We start from the raw sequence: 26,014 nt of genomic DNA on the forward strand, positions 1-26,014 counted from the left end.
CACTATAGCCGGACCCTTTCAGTTTGCTATATTGTTTAAAAATAGCTGCTTTTTCATTATAGTCATATAGCCTCATAATTACGGGCCTGTGTTCATCTTTCGCTCCACCGAAGAAACAGTAACACCAAGAGTGTCAGAAAATATTCCTTTCAACACTTTATGTTCAATATCCTGTCTTGTTTCGATAACTCCCGCCGGAACACCATAGACTATCAGATTATTTCTGCGCGCTCTATCTTCCAGTTCAATTAGTCTTTGTTGTTGCTGGTCAACTGTGCGGTATAGATGTTGAACAGTACTTTTAAGAGTGGTTAGCTTAACGCATAGCTCAGAAAAGGATTATAGTTTCTTTTCAATTCCAGTTAGTCCAGCTTCCATATCCGTCTGCTTATCCAGGATTTGCTGCAATAACTCCTCTTTTGTTGGCCCCGGATTGGCATCGATGTCCCCGGATAGCAAAAGAGAAAGATGAGATGCTGTTACCTGATCCTCACCAGCTCCTTTCCCTCTTTGCATTGCTCCTAAGGCTTTCTTTACTTCCTCCTTCGTTACTCGCGGGATGTCCCATTGCTGTGCTCGACTGCCTCCTTCAGTAACTTGATGATTACATTCGCTACTTTATAGATTTGTGTAGAACTCTTCGGCTAATTCAACTATCTTATCCATATTGCTGATGACATTGCCCTGTTTGTCTTTGAGCGCATACATCTGGTTTTTACCTATGCCCAGTTTTCTCCTCACTGATTTTAGGCTACCTCCGTTCCTTAGAGCATGCTCGATTTTCTCCATGTCAAACTTTTTTATGTCGGCTACCTTGCGCTTATTTATTAACTTCGATAGCTCTGCTAGTCCTATCCTGTCTGTGGAGTTAGACGTCCTCATGCTTTGGCGTTTCTTAATCAGATCTTTAGTCTCCTGAGATAGCTTGCTGGTATCCTGTCGAACCATCCTACCACCTACTTCTGCGGCGCACTCTGTAACGATAGCTGTGAGATTATCATTCATTGTTTCAACACTACGGTCGTCTTCTTCAGTTAAAGCGGAAAATCTGTTCTGCAGCGCCATTCTGAATTCCTCTACCTTCCCTCTTAATGCTAACTCGTTAATAGCCTTTTGCTTCACCAGTTTCCTCAGTTCCCTCTTCAAATCTAAGCTAATACGAGACCTTACCATTCTGCGGTCGCTACAACGGACCTTACCAAGGACCTCCACATTCTCTACGATGCCAGGGTGAGCACACAGTATGAAGTCCATTTCATTTTTACTCTCACCACTGGGGCTCTTCCACGTCCACTTCCTGTTTGCTCGTTTGCGGAAGAAGGTATTCATAATCCGTAAATTATTTCTATCTGCGAACTCTACTAATAACTCTCTCCTACCGTTCCCTGAACCTATGCCACAGTCACCTACCGCCTTGTCTCCAGCCTGCTTTTTACCTGCTTTTGCATTAAAGTCGCTCATCAGTACAGTGTACTGTGATTTTACTTTGGTCATTGCCGATTCCGCATCCTCATAGAAGCTTTCAACTATCTGGTCATCATGGCTTGATGCAGGCGCGTAGGCCTGCACCACCTTCAGCTTGTACCTCTTATTAAGCCTAATTACGATAGCTGCCACTCTCTCGTTAATGCTGTAAAACTCCTCGATGTTGCCAGCTATATCCTGATTTATGAGGAATCCCACACCTAGTTCTCGCCTATCTGCTAATCCACGATAGCACAGTGCATGCCCGCTCTTTAGTACTGTATACGCCTCATCTGTCCTCCTAACCTCGTTAAGCCCTATGACATCCCATTTAATACCGGCTAATTCTTCCAACAGCACTGCTAAGCTAGCCTCACTTGATAAGGTTCTTGCGTTAAACGTTGCCAGATTCAGTTTCCAATGGCGGCCTGTCCGGAGCGAGAGATTCTTAGCACCCTCCGCTGCGTCCCAGATCTGACCGCCGCCTTGGTCGGTTGCTCCGCAGCCGCTGGGGACAGAGGGCCGAGGATTAATTGGTTTGTTCATAGTAGGTTGCGGCCAAGTACTACACCAGGGTGGCCAAATCCTGTTCTGGTGAGGAAGTGCGTTGTCGGTTCTGGTCACCGAAATCAGGCCGCACTCCAAGCCTGGCCATGCAATTCTATTGACGTTAGGAGAAGGTAAGTGACGCCAACCAAGTAAAATACAGGAAAGACACGACTCTCCCCTCATCCTACGTCCATGGGCTGCGGCCATTGACCCGCAGGTCCTCCACACAGGGGCTTAAAAAGCCAAGCTGCGCTCGCCCGTAGTCACACCGTGAAGAAGGGGCCGAGCCGGTCCCGAAACGTCGTGTCTTTCCTGTATTTTACTTGGTTGGCGTCACTTACCTTCTCCTAACATTAAATTTCCCAACCAGACAGACTTCTGTCGAATGTTTTCTTTTGAATTCTATTGACACGCGGAGATTTTTTTTTTAATCCGGTGGAGAATTGAGTGGCAACGGGATTCGAACCCCGGTCCTCTTGCTCGCGAGGCAGATGCTATACCTCTACGCCATTGCTGCAGCCATGGATGGATGGAGCCATGGACTGATCGCGAGCGACGCTCGCGTGCCAGCCGAGCGCGTGAGTCTATAAACGGGCCTTAAAAATTAAAATGGACCACCGTACTCCATCACGCGAGTCTATAAACGCGCCTTAAAAATTAAAATGCACCACCGTACTCCGTGATGGAGTACGGTGGTGCTTTTTAATTTTTAAGGCGCGTTTATAGACTCACGCGCTCGGCGGACACGCGAGCGTCGCTCGCGGTGGCTCGCGGTCAGGCAACGCCTGTTTTGCTAAGCCAGACGAAATGTGAACCCCTCTATACTTCGGCGGCTGTCTTCGGAGCATGCGCAGAACGGTCGCAGACCCGCGCGCCGATTTTCCAGTTGACGGGTAAGGCGGTCTCAGAGCTTCTTACACAACTTGTGACATCCTTCAACCAAAAACAGAAACGAGGGAAAAGAATTTGATCAAACATCACGGTGCATGCAGCAATTGGGATGCCTCAGCCGAAGCCCGAAAACAGCTGTCGTAAACCGCTCACTTGTGGTGAGACCGCTCCTTTACCGTATTTGTTCGCACATGTTCTCTTAGCGCTGTTGGTACCTGAAACTGAGTCGCTTTGTGTCATACACACTGGGGTGTCGTTTCATGGCTTCTATCCACCACGGCGCTATCCGACGCAGGTGCAACGTTCGAGCTGCTGACGCCACTCGTGTTATGTTCATGATGTTCGCGCTGGAGTCTGCCATTTTTCTCTGCGCGATGCATTGTGGGTCGACACCGTCGGCGGCGCTGGCGTGAGAATGGAGCAGCTCCCAAATCTGCGCCGGGCTCGCCGGGGCGCGCTGGCAGCCGACGGTTACGTCGGCTCTGCAGTGCGTCGGACTGGGGAAAACGTAACGCAGCGCGTGCGATAGGTCGAATTGTAATCACGTATTTACTCCGAAAGTATGGCGCTCTCAGGAAGACGACAGCACCGTTGACAATAAAGATTACTTGTTATAGATCCTTTCAATGAACTGTCGATCCGTTGTTTTACACGCTTTAAATTTTGCACTGTTAAGTGCAAAATCTAAAGCATGCCACAAATACAGTTTCGTGATTTCACTGATGGATGTCACTTAATGATATAGCACTTGATAATTTAAGTTAGACAGAAGTTTGAGCAAGTTAGTACATTTTTAAAAAGAGAAAATTTGGTAACAACCACTGTCTGGAAAACGGACGACACAACGCGCCAGCTTCTGCGCTGTTTTTCAGCATGCGCACTGCGTTTTCAAGAAGTCAGTAACCAAGAAAAATTACATACTCTTACTGGTCAACGATGCACAGGTGCCCTCACTGAGCTGTAGTCAATCAGCATGATATTACAGGCGCTGACTTGTTAGCAGCACTCAATAATTGCCTATTAAATTCTCTAGCGTACAGAGCGGCAGCCTTACCTGCTCTGGGTGGTGTTTGTAACAAGTGTAGCCACATACGCGTATGAATCTACGTGGAGGCTTTAGCTGCGATAGGAAGTACGCTCAGTGCACGACTTGCTTTCGCAAAACACCCGGCCTCTCTGGTCCGCGGGCGGCAGAATCATTGTTCCATCCTGTAATGGTGGAAATGAGCGACCGCGATATCGCTGCGAGTGCTACGTCGTAGAGCAGTCTTTCCCTGGTAGACTGTAGTGAAGTATTATCGACACAGCAGCTGCAGTTCACGATATACGAAACGATCTGACGCGGTATATGTGCACCGCGGCCAGACTCGCGTATACCCCCTTGCCTCGCTATCCTGCACAACGGCGGCGCTGCACAGTGTTGCCAGAGCTCGCCGTCGCTTTTTACGTCGTTGCTGGAATTTTTGCGACCCGTCTATCGCGTCAAAGAATGAAGCAGCGAGATGTATTTCTTCTGAAGCGGGCCAGCAGTGCGCGTCTTCTTCTAAACGCACTCTGTAACGTATATACCTGCAGCGCTGTGGTTTGGGGCGTGCGCATGTCCGCTACACCCGGTGAGAGGCGCAGTGTTCTGAGCACGAGCATGTGTTATCCACTGAGTCGCTGCGCATGAAAACCCACTGCGTACGTCCAACTTAATGTGTCTATTGTGAGGTATGCGGCGGTAGCCATCAGTCCACTGACAGCACCCCGTACATACCTGGTTTCCCGTCCATCCATCCCGCACAAGCATAATGGCCGTATAACTCACGGAAGAGTACATTACCTCGAAGTGGCACCTCAGTGCGAGACAACGAGACACTCTTGGCTGTAGAGCGAGAGGAAGCAGCCTCAGTGTCAGGTTTTGAAATGGTGTACTGTGAAGTGCGCATTACGAACGCCGGTGGCGGATTATTTTTTGATAGAGGGCGCGCAGTTACTGGGAATTGCGCCATGAAGTCGAGAAACTGGTCAGTGATGCCGGCTCCTACAAAACAACAGCAAAAAAGGACTCTTCTGAGACGCCACAGCTGTTTCTCAATCTACCGTCATCATTAACATCTGCAATGCTCGCGCGGCGCTCCTGGAGAGAGCATTACGGCGTTACGGAGCAGAGAAGGGAAGAGATCCTGAATGTCAATACTCACTGCCTCGGATCCATTTGCGATACGCCCTTTTATTTACTTCACCATCCAGTGAACATTAGACATTAGACAATGAACATTAGGCACCGTCTCGCCGGTGTTCTGAACACACGAAGTCTGCCGAGCCGGGCGCACCATCGTCTTTCGCGTATTCTAATTGGCAATGTGGAGCTGCTCCTCGATTCCGTCACGGCTAAAGATAGCCATCTTGTTTCACGCTGAACTTGGGACCTGAATGCGTGTCACTCACTCGAAGTACTCTTCGATTTCGTGCAGCAGGAATACCTGCTCCGGATAGCCGACTAGAATGGGCTAATGCCACGCTACCAAGTTCACCGAACGAGCCACCGGCCTCAAAACTCAACGCAAACAAAAGGTCGCCACGCCCTCACTGGAGGGATATATTTTCGCGCACTGAAAATGGCTGTGCTGCCGACGGCTCCGACTTGAACTGCCCGTGAAAGACGAAAGGGGGCAGAAGCGCTAACGATATGAAACCGCACAGTTACAGATGACACCATCTTTAAAAATCCTGGAAAATCTGCTGATAGCTTTGACTTAAACGCCAGTTTTCAGCCTGCCAGCCAACCTTCCCACCGTCTCGCGAGCCCGTGGGCGAGAGAGGAGTGAATCTTCGCTGTTTATGAGCGTAGGTTGACTTCTCTCAGATATTCTGGAACCGCCAGGCGGTATTGAGGAAAACAGTAGCTACGAGCAGGCAAAATTGAATTATTTATTTTATTTCATGCAGACCACGGACATGGGAGGATCGTAAAAATTCTGGGAACATTTGAGTTCACCTCAAGAGCATGAAGCGATCCCGTTAAAGTATCACTACGCCATCTTGGCGGTTCCCGGGTGCAATGCTTCGCAGACATCGATGCGCTTGATGTCCTCATATGCTGCTTTTTAAACAGATTGTTTCATATTGTTGGTGGCGCTGATCAGGGACCCTAAATAACTTAGTGTTCCTGTAGTGTAAGTCATCAAGTGTGCAATGTGATGTGCTCGCAAAAGGTCTCCATCTATGCCGCTGACTAAACGTCCCCAACTGCTGCACAGGTGGCGAGTTGGGCTCCCCTCCCAAAGGAGAGCGGTTCAATTCCGCTTGACCACCTCTTTTCTTTCCATCAAAACTCATTTTCTGCATTACTACCTCTTGGACCAATCCCAATTTTACAGCCACAACGGCCGAACGGCCGCCGATCTTGTTCTTAATGACGTCAGTATCAAAAAGAAAGCGACTATTTGAAGTGGCCTGATGAGTTCTCATCCCCGATTAAGAACCAGCAGAGAACCACCGATGCAATCCAAAAGTTCTGTCGAAAAACAATGCTCGATTTATACAATGTTGCATATTTTTACTTGACGGTAAGCCGATGAATACAGCACATTGTGACACATGGCTATGACACAATTTTTATGCCGGACGGCCTAGCACGAGTGTTCTAGACCGCGCCACAGCCCACTTCGTCGTCTTCTAGTCAGTGACTCGACCCCGGGCCACCGAGTGATCGCCCCGATTGCGCGGACTAGAAGAGCGGCAGTGCCGATGAAACGCAGCACATGACGAGGGGAGTGGCAGAAAGGATGAACAGAGAAAAGAAATAGATGTAGGGCTTCCCGTCACGGTCGATGACAAGGTGATCAGATGAGCCATAGCCCAAGAAGCTTTTGGGCCACAGGTTACGGGGAGCTGACGGCGCAGGTCCATGGACGCACCAAATGGTATGGGCAGGGGGCTGTGTGCTCATTTGTTTCGGATCTGTGGGCTAATATTATGATGTAGTTTTGATAACATTCCGGGAAGCCTGAAAACAGCGAGAATTGCTTCCAAACCAACTTCTCTGTTTGGGCTGACTTACGCCCGCAAAGAACTGATTTACTAGGCGGCGGTGTAGCAACAGGCGGGCTCGGTGGTCGTCGAACTGAATACCCGCCGCTCTCGGCACCGCTCAATTTCAAGCTGATGCCGAACTTTCGAGATAAAAATAAAAGTTAATAAAACGTTGTGGAACAATGTATAATTTGTCATATGCGTTCCAACCCATTCTTATGGTTCTAGTTATTCCCTTTCCTGATCCGTTTAGCGGTCACTACCTGTCCTAAATAGACATATTCACTTACTATCTCCAGCCGCTTGCGGAGAAGTGCGAATTGCTGTTCCCTTGCTCGACTGTCTTTACTTCGGTTTTCTGGAAGTTATATGTGTGATCAACGGTTTTAGACCCACCGCTCTGCCTATCTAACTCATTCATCATGTTTTCAAGTTCATGTCCTGAGTGACTTACCAAGACAATGTCATCCGCGAATTGCAGATTTCTAAGTTATTCGCCATTAACTCTTATCCCCAACTGTTCCAAATTCAGACCTCGGAATAATTCCTATAAACAGGCGGCGAATAGAATTAGCGAGGTCATGTCTCCCTGCCAGACAACCTTCCTTATTCAAATTGTATTGCTTATTTATGGACGATTATGGTAGCTGGTTTTATACATATAGAAATCTTCCAATATTTGGACATAACACTCTTCTACACCCTGATTCCGCAGTGCCTGCATGGCAGCGGAGGTTTCCACTGAGTAAAACACTTTCTCGCAATCAATCAATGCTCTGTATAGGGGATGGTTATATTCGGCGCCCTGATGGCCCTCCGCTATTGCTTGTCATTGCTCAACTGCTGCGCTTCTCTGTCCTTGAAGAACTGCACGATATACCGACAGCCGGAGACCTTGGTGTCTCCCGCACTTATGCTCGGATCCGGCGCCGTTTCTTTTGGCCAGGTTCATTTCGTTTCGTCAAGCATTACGTAGCCGCTTATGCCTATGTCAACACAGACAGCTGCCTCCCATACCGCCCGCTGGTCTTCTAAAACCCACTGATGTCACGCTGCAACCTTTGCACCGTGTTGGCCTCGATATTCTCGGCCCTTTTCCTACTTTTCTCTCCAGCAACAAGTGAATCGCTGTCGCAACGGAATATGCGACTCGGTATGCCATCACACGTGCCTTGCCTACGAGCTGCGCTACAGGTGTCGCAGACTTTCTCTCGAAAAATTTCGTTCTGCAGCATGGCGCTCCTTGCCTGCTACTCACTGATCGCGACCATACTTATCTGACCAGAGCCTTCGACAACATCCTCCTTTCCTATTCCACGCAGCACAAGCTCGCCACAGCGTATCACTCACAAACCAATGAGCTTACTGAGCGGCTTAGCCGAGCTTTGACCGAATTCTTTGCTATATATATCTCCCCCAACCAACGTGGCTGGGACAGCGCTTTGCCTTATGTGACCCTCGCATATAATTCTTCACGGCATGACACCACGTGCTATTCCCTTTTCTACATTTTGTTCGGTAAGCACTCCACCTTGTTTTGCACATTGTCATGACACCTTCTCCTGTCTCCCCCGCCGCCTACGCCCGTGATGCGATCGATCAAGCCACTAAGGCGCGCCAAATAGCCCGCCATCGGGCCCAAGCATCTCAAGCGTCCAGGGAGACCGCCTACGACCGCCGACTCCGTGAAGCCAACTGCGACCCTGGATCACTCCTCCTTCTGTGGTCGCCTTCGCGTCGCGTTGGTCTCACCGAGAAACATCTTTCCCACAACAGTGGCCCTTACCGTGTGGTGCGCAGAGTGACTGACGTCAGCTATAAAATCGCTGCTCATGTGTCCTTATCGTCGTCCTCTCGCCCTGTCGCCGACCTCATTCACGTCCGCCGCCTTAAACCCTACCACGTCGCTGATACTTCGGCCCCCTATCGCCCGGACGGCGTTTCTGCAGCCAGGGGAATTGTAGCGGGCTGACGACGATGATGAAGAGCTGTACTGTGCCACGAGTTGACGAGGGAAGAAAACGAGAAAGATCTCTCGCTCGGTTCGCCCGGTGTTGCTCTCAGCTATCCCGGCTGCTCGTATATGTCTCTCTGTAAATACCTGTAAATATATTTTTACCTGCTACAATATCGTTCTGGAACGCCATCTCGGGAGCATAGAATGTCGAGCCCTTGGCGATAGACACACCCTGCGTACTTTAAAACGAATCGAAAATTCGTAGGGAAAAGGAAAACAACACCATGGTAGCGAGTCAGTTGCCTTGCACAAATGACTGCCCCCAAAGTTCTCTCGCATTGCTGCACTACAAGTAGCACTTGTGCAACATGCCGGCCCCATATACAAATATTTCCTTTTATTTTCTCGATCTATTTCAATAGTAGCAGTGTGATTCTTGGCGCACTTCTCCGTCGAGCGCCGTTCATCGGAAGTAGCTACCCATAATGACTGCGCTAAGAAACTGGGACGTGAGCACTGACCTTTGCCGCCATGAGGCGCCAAGTTGAAATCATGGCTTCTTGCGCCTGAAGCGCCCGTCCTGAGCACACGTAGCTTTCTCAGCCGCTTATCGCCTCGATCGAGAAGGAAAAGCTAGAAAGTTATTTTCGTGCCGGGAAAAAAATGTTGTCTCATGGCACAGCACGTCTCTTCCGGCAGTGTAACTTGCACATGGCAGCAACATGCAACGAACCATTTTTCAGATGTGATATGCTTTTGACAAATCGAATAGACCTGTTCGTCATGCTTGATAACTTTACCGTCCGTTTTCATTCTATTGTATTTTGCCCCTTAGCAAATGCTTTTTCTGCGATAAGTGCTTCGGTATTGTTAAGGGCCCAAAACTTGAGAGCCACACGTTGCAAAAAGATCGAGTGCCGCTGCATAATTTCGTTAGAACACTGTGCAGTGAAAAATTTTCTAGCCTTTCATTGAAACATGCCAATGCTAAATACGCTGCAATTAAAATCGGATGTTCTGAACCACCGTTGTCACCTATATTACTTCTCAAGCTACCGAAGCCTCCCGTTGAGTTGCCTGAAAAAGAAACAACGGTGCTAGTGAACGCCTCGTCAACAGGGCTGCGCATTTCCACGCATCGTCACGATGTCATTTCAGCAACGCCGCTTGTCCATGAACCCTACAGCGGTTCACAAACAGCTCTTAAATCTGCACGTTTTACTGATAGGTTTCTATCCAGCGCAACTGAACTGTCTCGACGACGAGAACGCGCTGTGGCTACCGCGGCTGCGGGAACTTCCGCCGTCCGACGTCCGCCGTGCCATCTGTCAGGCTGCTCAGTCGGATGTGGACGACGATTACTGTCTCCGGCGCATAGCGTGGCTGCACTGCTGCCTGGTACCACAGCAGTGCCTTGAGATATGGCGACACTACCGCTTCACGGTTGCGCCGTCTTGGGCGGAGTGTCCCAGACTCATCAGGCGTATTTTAGCCGCGCTGCAGTGTGGTAACCAAGGTGCAACGGTCGCTTGGAAAATGCGCAAGGGTGCAGTTATCGTTTGTTTCTTGGTGGAAGAGCCGGAGATTCCCTCCCTGGAGCACAGTGCCGTGTACATGGTCCTCAGGCCAGGGCATCCTTGGCTGGCTGTTCATTTCCTCGTGATCGCCATTCAGTAGCGAGTGATGGGCGCTCTGCGCACGGCACTGGGTTACGACCCTTGGAGTCTACGCAGCGTGCTTGACGACGACATCGACGAGGCCTTCCGCGCCGCAGACCGTGTCCTGTGGGAGCCATTGGCGCAGCTAAACCTCTCAAGTCGACTCCGACGGAACCCACATTTTTTGACGGACGCCCAGAATAGAAGTTCCGTGGCTTCTTCGGTCGAAGCGGGTAAGTATACCCTTGTCACGGAGATTTCATTCATCTGGAGGATCTTTCGGTCTTCGAAACTACTTTGAAAGTAGGCGTTTTAATATATCGCCCTTATTGCTAGAAGCGCGTTGAAATTACAATTTTTCGCTCAATTAACATTGCAGTGCCTGTCGATAAACCACCTATAAACTGTATGGGAACTGTCCGATGAAACATTTAAGGCATCAAAGGAACATGAGCGTCCAGTGCTAAATTGTGCACACAGAATCCGATTTCAAGCTCGTCCCTTCTGCAAACACATAAAAGCTTTATATCTGGGTGCATTCACTAACTTCAAGCACTACCCCCCCGCGGTGGCTCAGTGGTTACGGCGCTCGGCTGCTGGCTCGAAAGACGCGGGTTCGATCCCGGCCGCGGCGGCAGAATTTCGATGAAGGCGAAATTCTAGAGGCCCGTGTGCTGTGCGATGTCAGTGAACGTTAAGGAACCCCAGGTGGTCGAAATTTCCGGAGCCCTTCACTACGGCGTCCCTCATAGCCTAAGCTGCTTTGGGACGTTAAGCCACAATAAACCAACCAAACTTGAAGCACTGACAGCCTTACAATATTTTTCTACGAAGCTGAATTTTTTTTCTAACCTTGATAACCATTTGAATACACGCACATTCCGTAGCTCCTCTTCGGGGTGCAGATTGATGCTCGTCGACGGTGAAAATCGAGAGTTTCAAGCTGCCATTGTAAATTGCGGTGACATTTCTTCAACCCATGAACTGAACGCATTCGACAAACTCCATCCTGTGACGGCATTCATTGGATAATTAGAGAAAAGGTTCTGATCAGAATTTCGCAATCATAATTTCTTGAGTAATTCAAAAAAAGGACCTTGGCGTGAGCTTCTGGATTTTTATATTCTTCGCTGCTATTGAACTTGCTACCTTCGCCAGGTGTTACCCAGCCTAAAAAACGAGATGTCTGTCAGAAATGTAAGAGAATGATTGGGAATTTTTTCGTGATAAGATTTTTCTGTTGTTTTGCTTTTTGCTGCAGCAGTGCAGATTTTCTTTTTGTAGTTCGTTTCTGTGTCTGCAGTTCTGTAGTATCGTTTTGTAATCAGTAAACAAATTTCTGTTGTTACTACAAGTTCACACTCGAAAACGTTCAAGAAAATCTGTTGTAATGGCAAAAACTACATTGTTGTGTTTATCGACCAGGCATCAGGTAAGTTACAGAGCTAGAAAAGAGCTTAGCGACAGTGATGAACAGCAACAGGAGCCGCAAAACACCCACAAATGGTGCCCTGGGGTGTCCCGAGTACACCGATGGCGGGGTTGTCTCAGCCATTTCAACATTTAAATAAGGGAACGAGGCGCAGGATAAGAGTGCAATACCGGACAGCCTCACAGCTTTTGCGAAAATGCTTTGACGAACAGCAGACTTCGCACAGGATGAGTCATCGTACAAGGCTAAGGCTTGTTATTTTGTGTATGCTCAGTATCCCTGGGTTCGAGTGTGTAATGTCTGCTCGTATTACGGTTGTTATACAAAAATGCTTTGCGCTTTGCAGGCGAAACTGGTAACGCATGAGATTCTGGTCGGCACAGATTTCTTAGATGTGGTATCACTTTTCTAGCTGGCTTAAATATGGTTGCTGCTGTTTAGCTGATGTCTAGCGTTTTTCCCGTCCGTATGTTTCTGCTTTCCCTTGCCTTTTTCTAGCGCTGGTAACCATGTTTCAGCCAGTGAATCGAAAACACCAAATGTTCCGTCTTTGTTTAATCATGCACTTTTCTCGGTTTGGAGTGTTGTATTCGGGGCGTTACGGTGACACACTGAGTATAAAAGTAAGCAAGATAAGAATCTGGGTGCACAATCTGACGTGGCCAGTGACAGTACGAGCGCTTCTCGAATGGCTGTCATCTATCAACCTCGCCTCTGCAGCGATGATGGGATTGATCGCTAGTCTCGCCGCCAGTATTCATTCTTTGCAATAACGTCTCGTGTCGCCCTGTCTCTGTGCTGACAGGGCGTCAGTTGTCCTAATTATTTTCGTGCACTCTGTAATTTGAGCAGTAGCGGGACAGAGTGTGTGATTCCATGGCGCAGTTGTAGAAACTGTAGCGTAAACGGCGTGCGTAGCACAAAAAATTTACATTCGTGCGGAGAAGTCTAGAGCGCTAACACGATGCACAGCCAGAAAATTCTGTGAATATCTCGATAATGTGAATCAGCTGGTGCGTCAGCGCTTTGTAACGCAACAGAGCGGATAAACATACGAGAATAGGGGCGTTTGCAGAGGGCTCCGCGCTTTCAGGGTCATCTTAAAGGGACCAACCACCTACCAAAACTTGTCATGAGATTACGTCGGTGATGAAAAGGCCGTGTCTCGTATTGTAAGAACTGAGTGTATTGTAAGAATGAAGCCACCTATTAATTCGGCTGCCCTGTTATTAGACGAACGCATGGCCAACGTTTGAGAAGAGTTGTTGGTTGCTCCCGCGCATTCACCATTGAAACATCGAGATAAAAAAAAAGTAACGATCCTACGGATCATTTTCGAACGAACATACATTTCTGTATTCAATTCTCCTGCAGGGGAAGCCCCAGCGTGCGCACTTGTCATCTGTGAAAACTGCGGCATGGCCTTCTCGTCGCTGCAACAGCTGGACTGGCACCGGTGGACGAAGCATCCTGAGGAAAATTTGCTGGATCGGTGCCATAGTGCTTGTAACGAGCAGTCCTAGTTGAACTGTACTGAGGAGAAACAAGTGCAAAAGGTTTCTCGACACCTGTATTCAAACTCACTTTAGTATGCCACCAGTCTTTTTTTCCTGAATGTGACGATGATATTTGTCTAATAGCGCTATATTAATACCGCAACCAACAAGGCCGACGTATACTCATACTTGGACATTGTACCAGCCCGAAAATAAAAGTTACACTCGACGAGGCTGACGACTTTTTACTTTCACTGCTAAATGCAAGATACCTTCGATATCTTTGTTCTTTTTTTCAAAACTAAAGGGCACCAGAAACCTTAAAAAGATTACTTTTAATTTTAAGGCCCATATACCTTGGTAACTGATTTAAAACTGAAGCATTTTGAATATTGCCCAAGAATTTTATGTTCATTTCAAACGAATCATTTCTTTAATAAAGTTGGATCCTGGCGATCGTGAAGAAACAAAATGCCTCCGAGAAAAACTTTCACATTTCTGCTCAGTCAGTGTTGGATTTCGACTACGTCCAGAGTGGCGAAAAAACATCCATTCGCTTCGAAGTGCTCGGTAGTAGCAATGTTGTTGGGTCTAGAAGGCAGAAGTGGTAAGGGATTGTTATTTGGTTACGGAAGTTAAAATTAAAAAAAAAATAGACTTCAGTTCGTACAATGCGCGTCACCGTTGTTCTCTTTCGTAGTTAAATGTGTCCATGCAATTCCAAAATGTGCCTCCCTTGGCCAATGCTATTCTACGCAAATCATGACACAGTCAGCGTTCTAACCAACAGTTGGTATGCAAACGTGTAAATCCAACCTCTGCGTCTTTGCACCTTTCCTCGCCATACAAACACAAATATATCTCTAGTAGGCTGCTCTGAGGAACTGGTCGTCTTCCAAGACGTCTCTTATTCAATTTGTCGTGCCTAAATATTCTAATTAATTAAGAGTCAGGAATTTGTTACGGGTAAAAAAGAGGCGAGTGACTACCTCACTCAGTGGACCTGCGAACCGCGATACTAGGCAAAGGATGAAAGCAGGTAGTGTAAGGAGGCGGAAAAAATGCAGGCAATGTAGTGTGGGAGGCACTCTTGATTATTATCGAAGAGCTGGATCCTTTCTAGTGCGCTGAGGTCGCACGGCAACCCCTCATCGGAGGTATTTATTTTGTGCTGTCAATTAACGTTCCACCTTAGGCTTACTTTACCGCACAAACCCTGATGGAGACGAAGCCGATCAGAGTTTTTCTGCCCAACCACTCCTTACCTGTTTAAGTTCCTGACCGGCGATTTTTAATGACCCCAGTCTCCACATCTCTTCTTCGTGAGAAATGATGGATAGAGCGAATCACTAACTTTCGAAAAGTCGCAAATAACAGGACAGCGGCAATGGAGAGAGAGAGAGAGAGAAACTTTATTATGGCAAGTGTGTTTAGACCCCCCTTGGGTCCCTGGACCACCGCACGGTCCACTCTACGTCGGAACGTTCATGTGTTGTTTGTCCATGACGTCGGCACCCCGAAGCACCGCAGCAAGCTGCGATGGCGGGTCCGGAGACGAGAGCACGACCTCCCAGTCCTCCCAACTTGATAACGCGGGCTGTCCCTGCGGGGGAGGATCAGCAGGGCAGCCGAAAAGAATGTGGGAGAGTGTGGCGTGAGGGTCGCCGCACAGGGTGCATGCAGGGGAGGTGCCACAGTAGTGGGATAGCAGCTGAGGGGATGAGAGAGAGCGGGTCTGGAGGCGTCTCCAGAGGATCCGTTGGGAATGGGTAAGGGAGGGGTGTGGAGGAGGGTAAGTCCGACGGTCCAAGCGGGGCATACGAAAAATACGAAAAAAAAGAAAAACAAACACAACAACTGCGCGCACGATGACCTTTGACGGTTTGAACAACACGTGCTTAGCCATGCTATTGGAAAAGCAAGATTAGCGCTATATTATGGAATGTCGATTAATCGTAGGCAAAAATAATTTTTCATAAAAGAAACATCAACAATGCACTCCACCATAGCGTACGAACAACTAATCACATCCCTAATATGTGGAGAGGTTTCCTAATCTTCACAGAAACACGCCGAAAGGAAAGCGATTAAAGACAAAGCAGGTTTGGCCAGCCGCTTGATATGTAAAAGCGCAAACCTTGTTTACGCCATTATTATAACAAAACTTCTCAGGTTTTGAATGGCGGTGCAGACACCGAGTTGAGCCCACTCTGCTATGGCTACTTTGGCCAGCTGGCTGTTTACTGTCGGCAGCAGAAGTTTACGGTTCGCGCGTTATTGGAAAACAGCTTACTGTCGCGTTGCGTCGGGACCAACTGACCTGGAATTCTTTGCCATCGGATAGAGAGTACAAGTAGCATTTCGCCTTCAGTCATTTCAAGCGATCGACTTACATGACTAACCTAATAATTTTTTTTCTCCACGCCCGTGTCCCAATAAATGTTTGATGCGGATTGTACGAGCCCTGGTACTAAGTAGTCGTGAGCCAGTGCTTCACGGTTGGAAGCCAGTCGTCGCACGGAGCCGTACCACGCGAAGTCTTCGAGGTACCTCTACACTTGCTGTTGCTCCCAAGCAGGTTGCCGCAAAATCTATAGCCACATCTTCCCTGACCTCTTATAATCTAAGCGTGGCACTGAGCAGCCCTAAGGGATTTCATAAGGTTTCATAAGGTGCCTCTTGAGCAGCTCTGAATTTTCAGCGCAACCGGTCACGGGGTAAGAGCCTCGGATACCGAAGAGATTTTTCTATGTGCAGGAAAGGTTGACCGGTTCTGTTCTATAATCCCGTCACGATATCGGGAACTATCATTGAGGGCATAGAAAAGATTTAAAATGCTCAAAATACTCTATTCACAGATTATTTTCCACACATCCGATTCACCCGTGCTTTTGCGAAAAAATTTGTCGATGAAAGCATAACTATCCATTTAGGGTATCAAGGCGCAACGTATAATACAACACGCACGCTACGGCACCACCAAACAAATTCTGCTCAACCACCTTAAGCACGAATTTACGCTGCTGCCTAACAGCGTTACCAAGACGAGATCAGTGCATGTCGTAAGTTAGCGCCAAGAGTTTACGGGCGCCGCTGTAGCGATAACCACCCTAATATGATGCGCTGAAGTCCGATGCCCTTTTTTTTCATGGCTTCTGTTTCCTAAGGATGCTCTTCTCTTTGCGCAGGGTCTTCCCTTTCGCGCTTTTGTCCTCGGCTGCGCTCCTCTTCTGCTGCAACACAGGGTCGGCGTCCACACCTCCCTCCTCGGTTCTCGAACTGTCCATTGAAGGGCCGGCGCTTTGCTTGCGGATAATTCGTTGCGGTCTCTTTGCAGGCTTCTGGCCGTCTGCTGTAGGCTTTGTCAGTGACGTCGCATCGCCTCGTCCAATACAGTCGTGGTGCGGCTGTAACTCTCTGATGCCGCCGTGGAGGCAATCGAGGCCTTTTCGGAGCGTTCCGCGGCAGCCTTGTCGTACACATCCTTGATGATCGCCACCATGCACTGCACGTAAGTCGGCAAAAGAAAAGAATGCGTGAGCCGGTGCAAAATGGTAGGGTATGTGGAATTAATGGTTTGTGAAGCTGACAGCGGCTATGATAGACGTCGTACTGCAACGCTCGAGATTAACTTATGGCAACTAGAGTTCTTCAAGAAGCACTCACATCGCACCGCCCGCCTACATTCGTTGAGTTTCGCCTCCGGATAAGTTTAAAAGTGACATCGATCCATTCAAATAAGACACGTAAAACACCAAGAACCATCTCAAACGCCGTGAATGTTGAATATTTCGGAGAGCTCCGGTATCGTAGCGATGTAGAAGGGCAACGCGTCGCCGGTCGTTAACACGCTACGTCACCAATGAACCGTAGAAGAAACAAGGTAACTCTTCAGGAAATGTCTTCCTCTAAAGAGGCATCGTTTCCGAAGCTGGCATTGATAATAAAGGTTAGTGAAAGAAATAAGAATGCAAATAATGAACGTTTCTTTCACGATTTGCGAGCATTATTATTGAAGATTTCTATCACCATTAATATTTTCACCCCTTGTACCAAATACGGTAGCCGCAAACTCAAAACTACGCTCCCTTTATATTTCACGTGCCGGGACTCTAATTTGTTTTTGTGCTAGATTGTGACACTATGTGAATATCTTTACGATGTGCCACTCTTGCTCCGACCAAACCAAAACCGACAAGGGACTGACGGCTGCTGACACTGTATGCGAGCAGCTTGTTTCTCGCTACCCTCTCTTGTAATATCTTTATTGGGCACTAAATATATTCTGATTATCATTATTTTTATCACAACTTTGCAACCTCCGCAATACCTGCTTCTGCATAATATCACCACTGAGTCATGCTTCCTAGGGCTTCCACGCATTGCAAGTTGAACCATGTGATGACTGGTGCGAAAGCGAAGCCCACCAAAGTGTTTTTTTTTTAAAGCGACCTTACACACCGTCAATGTCATTACCTGTCCCCTTGTAGCCTTCTTTTCGTTTATATGACAGGAAGGGCAAAAAGACAATTTCAAAATAACCTAGACTTCTACGAAAATGCTCTACCAGCGGCCAACGTCCAGGCGACATATGTTAATCACAGAAGACTTGCTCTTGTCGTCTCCTGACACGTATTAAAGAAAGAACTGCTTTAACCTATTACTGTGGCATACTCAGAAGAATAACGTCCGGAACCTGCTGTGAAGCTCACGCCGATGAAAGAGCGGAAATTTTGCGAAGTGCGCGAGGCGAAAGGCTTTCCACGCAACTTTGCGGCTAACGAGACGACGGCCGTAGGCACACACGAGGCGTCTATGGGGCGACTTGGATTGGTTAGTCATGACTAAATTCATGATAGGTTAATGACTGGCTAGTCATGACTGATTAATGACTAACTACTCATTATTTATTAATGACTAACTAGTCATGATTGGTCAATGACTTACTAGTTGTGAAGGACTGCGTACGTGAGACATATGCATTCCGCGAAAGAACATACTCCATCGGCTAGTGCCAGAGATGCTGTGCCTATCTCCAGAATTGTTGACGCGGACATGTCTTCGAAGGCATTTCTGTGGTAGAATGCGGCGGCCGATACAGAGGACAGACGACTATAAAGAGCCAGAGGAGAGAGGACGAGAGGCCTTGTGTGGTGCCAGACGCTCAGCACAATACCGTGCGGTCTGTTGTTCGGTTGTCCTCGCCCCCCCCCCCCCCCCTTCGGGCTCCGTAAAGCCAGCGGTGAGCGGACTCCCAGTTTCGCCTTCAGGCAATAAAATAAATAAGGTTTTGCCAGGTTACCGCCTTGTTAACTCAGTTCTCCTCGCTTCAGCAGGACCCGTAGAGAGACAAAGATTTGGCTACTTTGTGACAGGCCCCCGACAGGCGGGAACGTTACAAACTCATGACAGGTTAATGACCAACTAATCATGACTATTCAGTACTAACCAGTCATTAGTTAATGACTAGTTAGTCATGACTAACTAGTCGTAATTGGGTAATGACTAACTAGGGATGATTGTTCAACGACTAAAATTAGTCATGACTAATAAGTTGATGACTGATTAATAATCAGTTACACCTCATGAGTTGATGACTGGTTAATGACCAGTTATTCGCGAGTTGTGACAAGTAATGACTAGTTATGAGTTCCACTTCAGATGTAACGGACTGACGGACAGAGTCATGGCCGCGAGTATGAGCCATTAAAGGCTTCCGCCTTGATATTCATCCCATTTATATCCAATTGTCAGAGATTTGCATTGCAGTGCCTCGAGGGGGACGCATGTGTACGTCGGCGAAATTAGTACAGTTCCACTTCGCGACATGTCATACACTGAATCATAGATTGTTTAAAAAGAAGAGTTAGTTACGCAAAAATATATCTTTTTTTTCGCATCTAATCTGCCTTGAAACTCTGCGCCTTGTGAACGGCCGTTACCTTCTTATAACGGACGTTGGAGTAGAATCTGCTGAACCCGATGGTTTGCATTTCGTTGCTTTGCAAACAAACAGGATTACTTATTCGCCAAGGATTGCCATTCAAACGGCTTCTCGTTCACCGCGAAGGGCGAGCAGTTTACCAGGATTAAACGTTAAATTTGCGCATTATAACTTCGCTCCAAGCGAACATTTCCCTAGAATGCAAACATTTCGCATGCCTTGCCTCGTATACTTTCGAATTTAGTTTGTTTACATCCGTCTCACTTGACCTGTGAATATCATTTTTTTTCTCTCCGCATATTTTCTCGAGCAAAGCGAAACAGCCGCTGTTCTTATCTAGAGAGAAAAACACCCGGGAACACAACGTGCCCTCGCAGCTTGCTCTCCGACTGCTGCATCACGCTCACGACCCGAGCTCACTTGAAGCAAAGGAGCGTGGCTAAATGGGCGAACATGCGTATACTTTCGCCTCGGTTTTGCATGTTTCGAGTATTTCCCGCAGCTTTTCTTCTCGAGATTGGTCACGCATCTCTATGCAGCAGCCTCAGTACACTTCGAACCATCTGCGCACCAGGCTGTCAGAAGTTGCGTGTTTTGTCCCTACCCCTAGCACGTGCACCGATGTCGTATGCCGGAAAAGTTGTAATCGTCCTGTGGTTGATTGCGGCAAGGGGAGGCGAAGATTAAAACTTGCCAGGACACAAACAAATTTTCCAAGCGTGCCTACAGAACCTGACGACAAAGACGTTTCCCAGTAAGGAACGTATATTATTTAGGTGCGCTCTCGCTGGTAAGCGAGTATGTGAGCTGTTGTCCTAATGCCTCTGGCCCTGAGGGTACACGAAATAAAAAAAAATAAATTTATTCAATTTATGTCTTTATGTCACGAAAGCATTTTAACCCCCCCCCCCCCCGCCTCTTTTGCCAGCTCACTGAGAATATCCAGCTGGCGTACGTGCATTTTGTGCATCAGTAAGCAAAGAAGTGGTCACCGCGTGACGCCAACGAGAGAAGGCTTTCTTTTTCTCCACTAAAAAGAAAAGGCTCCTTTCTTTGGCGTCACGCTGTCACACCAGTAAAATTCGTCACACATGCTTCCGGGGAAGAATTTCCTAGAGTTTAAAGTTATTTTTTGCCCCTTTTGATGACAGATGCAGGTATGGAAGCTCGTCTGTGCTGTTGACTCGTGCCTGTCTTTCGGCCTGCTTTACGTCAAAAGCGGTTTCCCGACCAGCCCAGGTCCACACACTAATGAGAAATATGTTGTCTTGCCCAGCTACTACTGATTGAGACCTCAAGCCAGCGTCTTTTGGAACCTGAAGCAGGCGGGTTCCGTGGAAGCGAGGAATGCGGCCCGCGGTTGCTCTGACTCCCTTTGTTAGTTTAGCCTGACAGGGATAATGGCATTCAAAAGAAGTGTTTATCAGAGGCTGCCTTTTGAGGTTACTTTGTGAATCGGTCGCTGTTGATGATTTTTTCTTGAAGTTTTTAAAGGAAAAACAAATGTGTCAGTTAAATTTGTCCTGGAATAAGGCTACTTAGCAATTACGAATCAGCAAAACGTCGCCGCATCGCTTCATCAATCTACATGCAGTCAACACCATTCAGAAAAAAACTCAACCTTCTGCATAATTCTTTTGCGGAACAAGTAGGTTTGGTTTGGTTTTATGGGGTTTAACGTCCCTAAGCCACTAAGGCTATGAGAGACACCGTAGTGGAGGGCTCCGGAAATTTCGACCACCTCGGGTTCTTTAATGGCGGAACAAGTAGTTGTGATAGTATGACCAATAGGTTTGAGACATGTCACAGCTGTACACCTTAGAGCAGTGTGGCGACGCAGCGTTTGGAAGAGAAATTTGCCAGTAATGCGTGGAATTCTCCATAAATAGAATAAGATGGAGGAATCCCAAAATGTTGAAAAAGTGGGTGCTAACTACGCAGAAATAGTTATATTTGGTCGGTGATCCTTCACCCTGTTGGCCTACCCGAGAAAATTAGCGCGCTGTAAACAATCCTTACGCACGCACAACAAATGCTGCATAATTATACTGATTTCGGCGACCATGACATTTAAAATTACAAAGACGAATGAACAGCAAATAACCGCCGTCCTTTTTCGTGAGGGTAGCTGATTGGGCAAGTTGGCTGTTCATTATAGAGCCTGCAGCGCCTACTAGTTGTGTCTGCGAAGGAAGGTTGGTTATGTACACCCCACTCCGTATCACGCGTACCTCAGGCTGCTCGTTTTATGGACTACTGGGCTCTCTCAAACAGCTTCTCCGGTTGTTCGCTCTGCGGTTCCGCGCGCTGCGGCGCGGCGGCAGTCTCTGATTCTGGTGGTTGCCGCGTTCAGGTGTAGCCACAGTGTTGGTCTTTACCTCCATGGTGGGAAGCGAATGCTGCGTGTGCCGAGACAGTAGTGCGTGCAGACATGCACACTAGCCACGCGCTGCGGATTCCCCAAGTACCTGTCGCTGCCGCCGGGTTGTAATGCAGAATACCTGCGCCACGGCTTGTTGTCGTCGAGTCGTTCTGGCCATAGCGTGTAGTGTCTCCGTCCTTCGCGGACTAACCTTCCTGAATTATACCACTTGATGCTCCATGTGACATTTATCCTCGTTTTATTCTTCCTCTATCCCCGTAAGTGTGCGAAATGTGTTACTACATTCTACTACTGTAAAGCGTGCTCGATCTGTACAGTATGCTACACTGGGCAACATCCCGCAGCGTCGACAACCGGCGCGAGAATCGACGACGCCAACGCATGCGCAGTTAGTGCGAAGGTCGAGCCAGCTTCGTGTTCTCTGCTGCGACGCCCTCCTGGCGCTTGCTTGGCTTGCGGAGGAGAAAATGTTGAATGCGAGGGCTATACTACAAAATAAGAAGCAAGTATTCTCGCAGCCATATAACAGCGCAGTACTTCTGCGATATATTATCGTTTAATTTGCAATGGCACTTAAACAATTTTTCTCGGATGGAAAAACCCCGCCGCAGTGGCTCAGTGGTTACGGCGCTAGGCTGCTGACCCGAAAGACGCGGGTTCGATCCCGGCTGCGGCGGCTGAATTTCGATGAAGGGGAAATTCTAGAGGCCCGTGTACTGTACGATGTCAGAGCACGTTAAAGAACCCCAGGTGGTCGAAATTTCCAGAGCCCTTCGCTAAGCCATCCCTCATAGCCTGAGTCGCTTTGGGACGTTAAACCCCGATAAACCAATAAACCAAACCGGATGGAAAAGTAATGCCCGGGAGACGTCTCTTCTAGTTCTGTCCACTTTCTATTCAAAACCCATGGAAACCAGCGGGCGATTATTCAGCGAATCCATAACGAGCCTTTCGTAGCACTTTCCCGCGCTTTGAGCGTTTTTGTATTGCTGTCACACTAGGTCGATGCTGGGTGTGTTTTATAGAAATCAAAGCATGTGTGATCCCATTCCCTCTCCACGTGAATCATGGTCGTCGATTATCATGTACTGACATGATCTTCGTCGTGGTATGAGCCATCACGTTTATATTTGCTGGTGATTGTTTTGTATGGCTGCTGTTGCCGTGTATAACGACGAGCGTGCATGAGCATGATGAAGCATGCGAAGCATGACACATGGTGTGTGATCACTCACAACATGTGATGTCGTGAGTGGTAACGTAGCGTGAGATCACATACAGGTGACACCACCAAGCTGTAAGTGGCGTTACTAAACGCAAAAGACGCCCGGAAGTTAGCCTTCGAGCCATGAGTAGCAACAGGAAGTGTCGCCGCCAAGCCGGAAGTGACGTCAACAAACCATGAGTGGCGCATTGAAGCTACGCTGTTGAACCAAAAGAGACGTTACCGAGCCGGAACTGTTTCGACAACCGCTCGATGAGTACCTTGTGGGATCGAAAGCAAGCCTGCGCATTGTCCGGCGTCCGTTTATTTTAACGCGATAGCAGGATGAACCCGTAGAGAAGTTGCCAGAATTATTCCGGCCGCACGACGTCACTTCCGGTCACACCTTCAATCAGTCATCCCCGTTGGCACTCTGCCGAGTTCGGGCCGTCGACCTCAGCCTGAGGTCGTGCACGTACTGCGTATGAAGCCTTACTTTCTGCAGTAACTAGCGCCTCTTGCGCGTTTTCTGTTAATTTGTGCCTGCAGCCGTTGAGCGGCACGTGACCGTTTGTTCGCTTGCTTACTTCCTCCCATTCCCTCAAAGTGCGCCCAGGTTTTTCCTTTCTTTTGGGAGGGGAGGGGGAATGATGCCTCCAGGTGTCCCCGGGCGGCGGCCAGTGGACGCGGAAGTGAGGGACTCGCGTGGTCTCGCAGCTGGGACTGCTTCTCTGCTTGAGGCCTGTTGATTGCGGTTCTATTTGTGACAATATTTTATGCGCTTATGAATCATTTAGTATTAAATAACCAAAGCAACAATTTACTTCAGCGTTCAAGATTAGCTCCAGTGGCTTCAACTACACTATCTCCCAAATGTACGGCTCATCTCTCGTATTGTTTTGGTGGTCGGAACTTCTAGTTCTAAACTTTTTCTTTTCGATGTTACGCGTTGTCGCGTCAGAAGTGTTCAGCTCTCCATAGCAGTGTAGGATGCTTGGTTCTGTTTGGTTTATTGGGATTTAACGCCCCAAAGCAACTCAGGCTATGAGAGACGCCGTACGCAGGGTTGCAGTGTAACTAGAGCCGAATGTATTACTCACCGTGAGAAACTTTCCACAGGCCTCCACAGCAGCTGGCGTCATGTGCCGTTCATCTGTGGACTGCAGCGTATCGACCAGACACTGGCCCATCACCTCGAAGTGGAGCGGCTTGACCCCCTTACGGCGCAGGTTTTCGGCCGCGTTGCGCCGCACCAGTATCTCGAAGGTGGCCGGGTCGCGCAAGCTCTCCACCATGGAGGTGATGTGGTATCCGATGGAGCACCCGTGCGCCCTGAACGTTGGGTCTTCCTTGAGCGCCGCGACTGTCTTGCCGCGGAAGGGCTTGAACAGTTGAATGTACTCGGGGTGCTTGAGGAACATGGAGAGGAAAAGGAGCACGCCGTACTCGGGGTTCTCGCTGCTGAATTTGCGCCATGTCTGCTGGACGAGCTGCACCTCGTGTTCCGTCAAGCCTGTGAGCTCATCCGGCAACTCGCCAGTCTTGCGATGGATGTTGCCCATGCACTCCTTGAAGGCTTTCCGTGAATAAATTATAAAGCCTCTCAGCTTGCTGGCAGAGACTGTGCGGTGCGACCAGAAGAGCGTGGTTGGGAACACCAATTAGGGCTTCTTCATCTTCTTCTTCTTCTGGATAAAGCGCACGGCTAGAAATTCATGCTCCCGCCAAAAATGTTAAGGATTCTTTGATCCATCTCAGGGAGAAGGCACTCTTGACTGCTGTTCAGTATAGGAGCAGGTATACCGTATTTCTGCATTCACGGTATCATGCATGAAGCAGCCTGACAGCGCGTTTCCACAGGAATGATATGAAATAGATATGAATAGTTTCCTTTTTGTAGTGACCGCAAACCAGAAGCTGAAAGGGAGCACGTTGTTGGGCGAGTCGGTCGTACATACTTAAACAAAGGAATTGCGCTTATAAGACAGGGATGAGAATAGGACATGGAAGGGCGCCCGTCCATGTCCTTTTCTCGACCGTGTATTTTTAGCGCCCGTCCATGTCCTATTCTCATCCGTGTCTTTTTAGCGCCCGTCCATGTCCTATTCTCGTCCGTGTCTTCATAGCGCCCGTCCATGTCCTATTCTCATCCGTGTCTTTTTAGCGCCCGTCCATGTCCTATTCTCGTCCGTGTCCTTTTAGCGCAAGTCCCTTGTTTCAGAAGCTGAAACTATATGAAAATTACTTGTAATGCAAGGAAATTGGGACACTTTAATTTCCGAAGACAAACCCAAGTTTTTACTACACAGTCCTGTACAAGTCTTTACTTTACATAAGAACACAGCACGTTATAAGCAACAGATTGGGTACCACTAAGTTTTATGCGAATAAGAAATTTGCGCGTTTTTCCCATTTCCTCTTTAGGTGGATTTGGTTCGTATCGAAAAGAAGCTGCTGAATGTTTGTTACACTAACAGCAAGTATGCGTGGTTTTGCGAGTTATGATGGTATCCACATACAACGTGAGCAGAAGAAAAAGAAAAAATTAGGCTGGGTTATTGCCATCCAAATGTACTCAAAATGTTTGCGAATACTTCCGTGATATATTTTTTTATTTACCCCTTGGGGCAATATCCTGTAATGACCTTTTTATTTTCGAAAATATTTTTGTATCATTTAAGGTTTCTTCACCAAAACATTCTTCACTGCCCTTGAGATACGTATAATACATTTGGCGCGCAGCGCAAATCGCCAATGCGCTAGAAGAGTCCAAAAGAGCATGCTGCGCCGGCTTTCTATGTGCAGCGGACAGGCTCACTTTTAAGTTTTCGTGCACGGCCTTTGTTCTTGTACCTAAAAAGCACCATAGGAATCATGCTACATACAGTGAAGGCGTTAGTCTGTGACTAACGTATGTTAAAAACGTTGACCGCCAATTACTGCATCGAGGAGTTCGGTTTTGTGCTCTCTGGCAAGTTATCATAGAATGAACAAGAAGAAGGATTTTCTGCAAGAG

General features: G+C 48.0%; 2 pseudogenes; one reads left to right on the top strand and one right to left on the bottom strand.

Annotated features, from left to right (window-relative positions):
• LOC149327124 (alpha-tocopherol transfer protein-like) overlaps positions 1 to 26,014 on the top strand; it is a 563,535-nt pseudogene that overhangs the window by 372,992 nt on the left and 164,529 nt on the right.
• Positions 16,614 to 24,572, bottom strand: LOC149327130 (hemoglobin subunit alpha-D-like; annotated as a pseudogene).

Source organism: Amblyomma mixtum, chromosome 10 (genome assembly GCF_055824585.1).
Source record: "Amblyomma mixtum isolate Tamu chromosome 10, ASM5582458v1, whole genome shotgun sequence".
NCBI classification, from domain to species: domain Eukaryota; kingdom Metazoa; phylum Arthropoda; class Arachnida; order Ixodida; family Ixodidae; genus Amblyomma; species Amblyomma mixtum.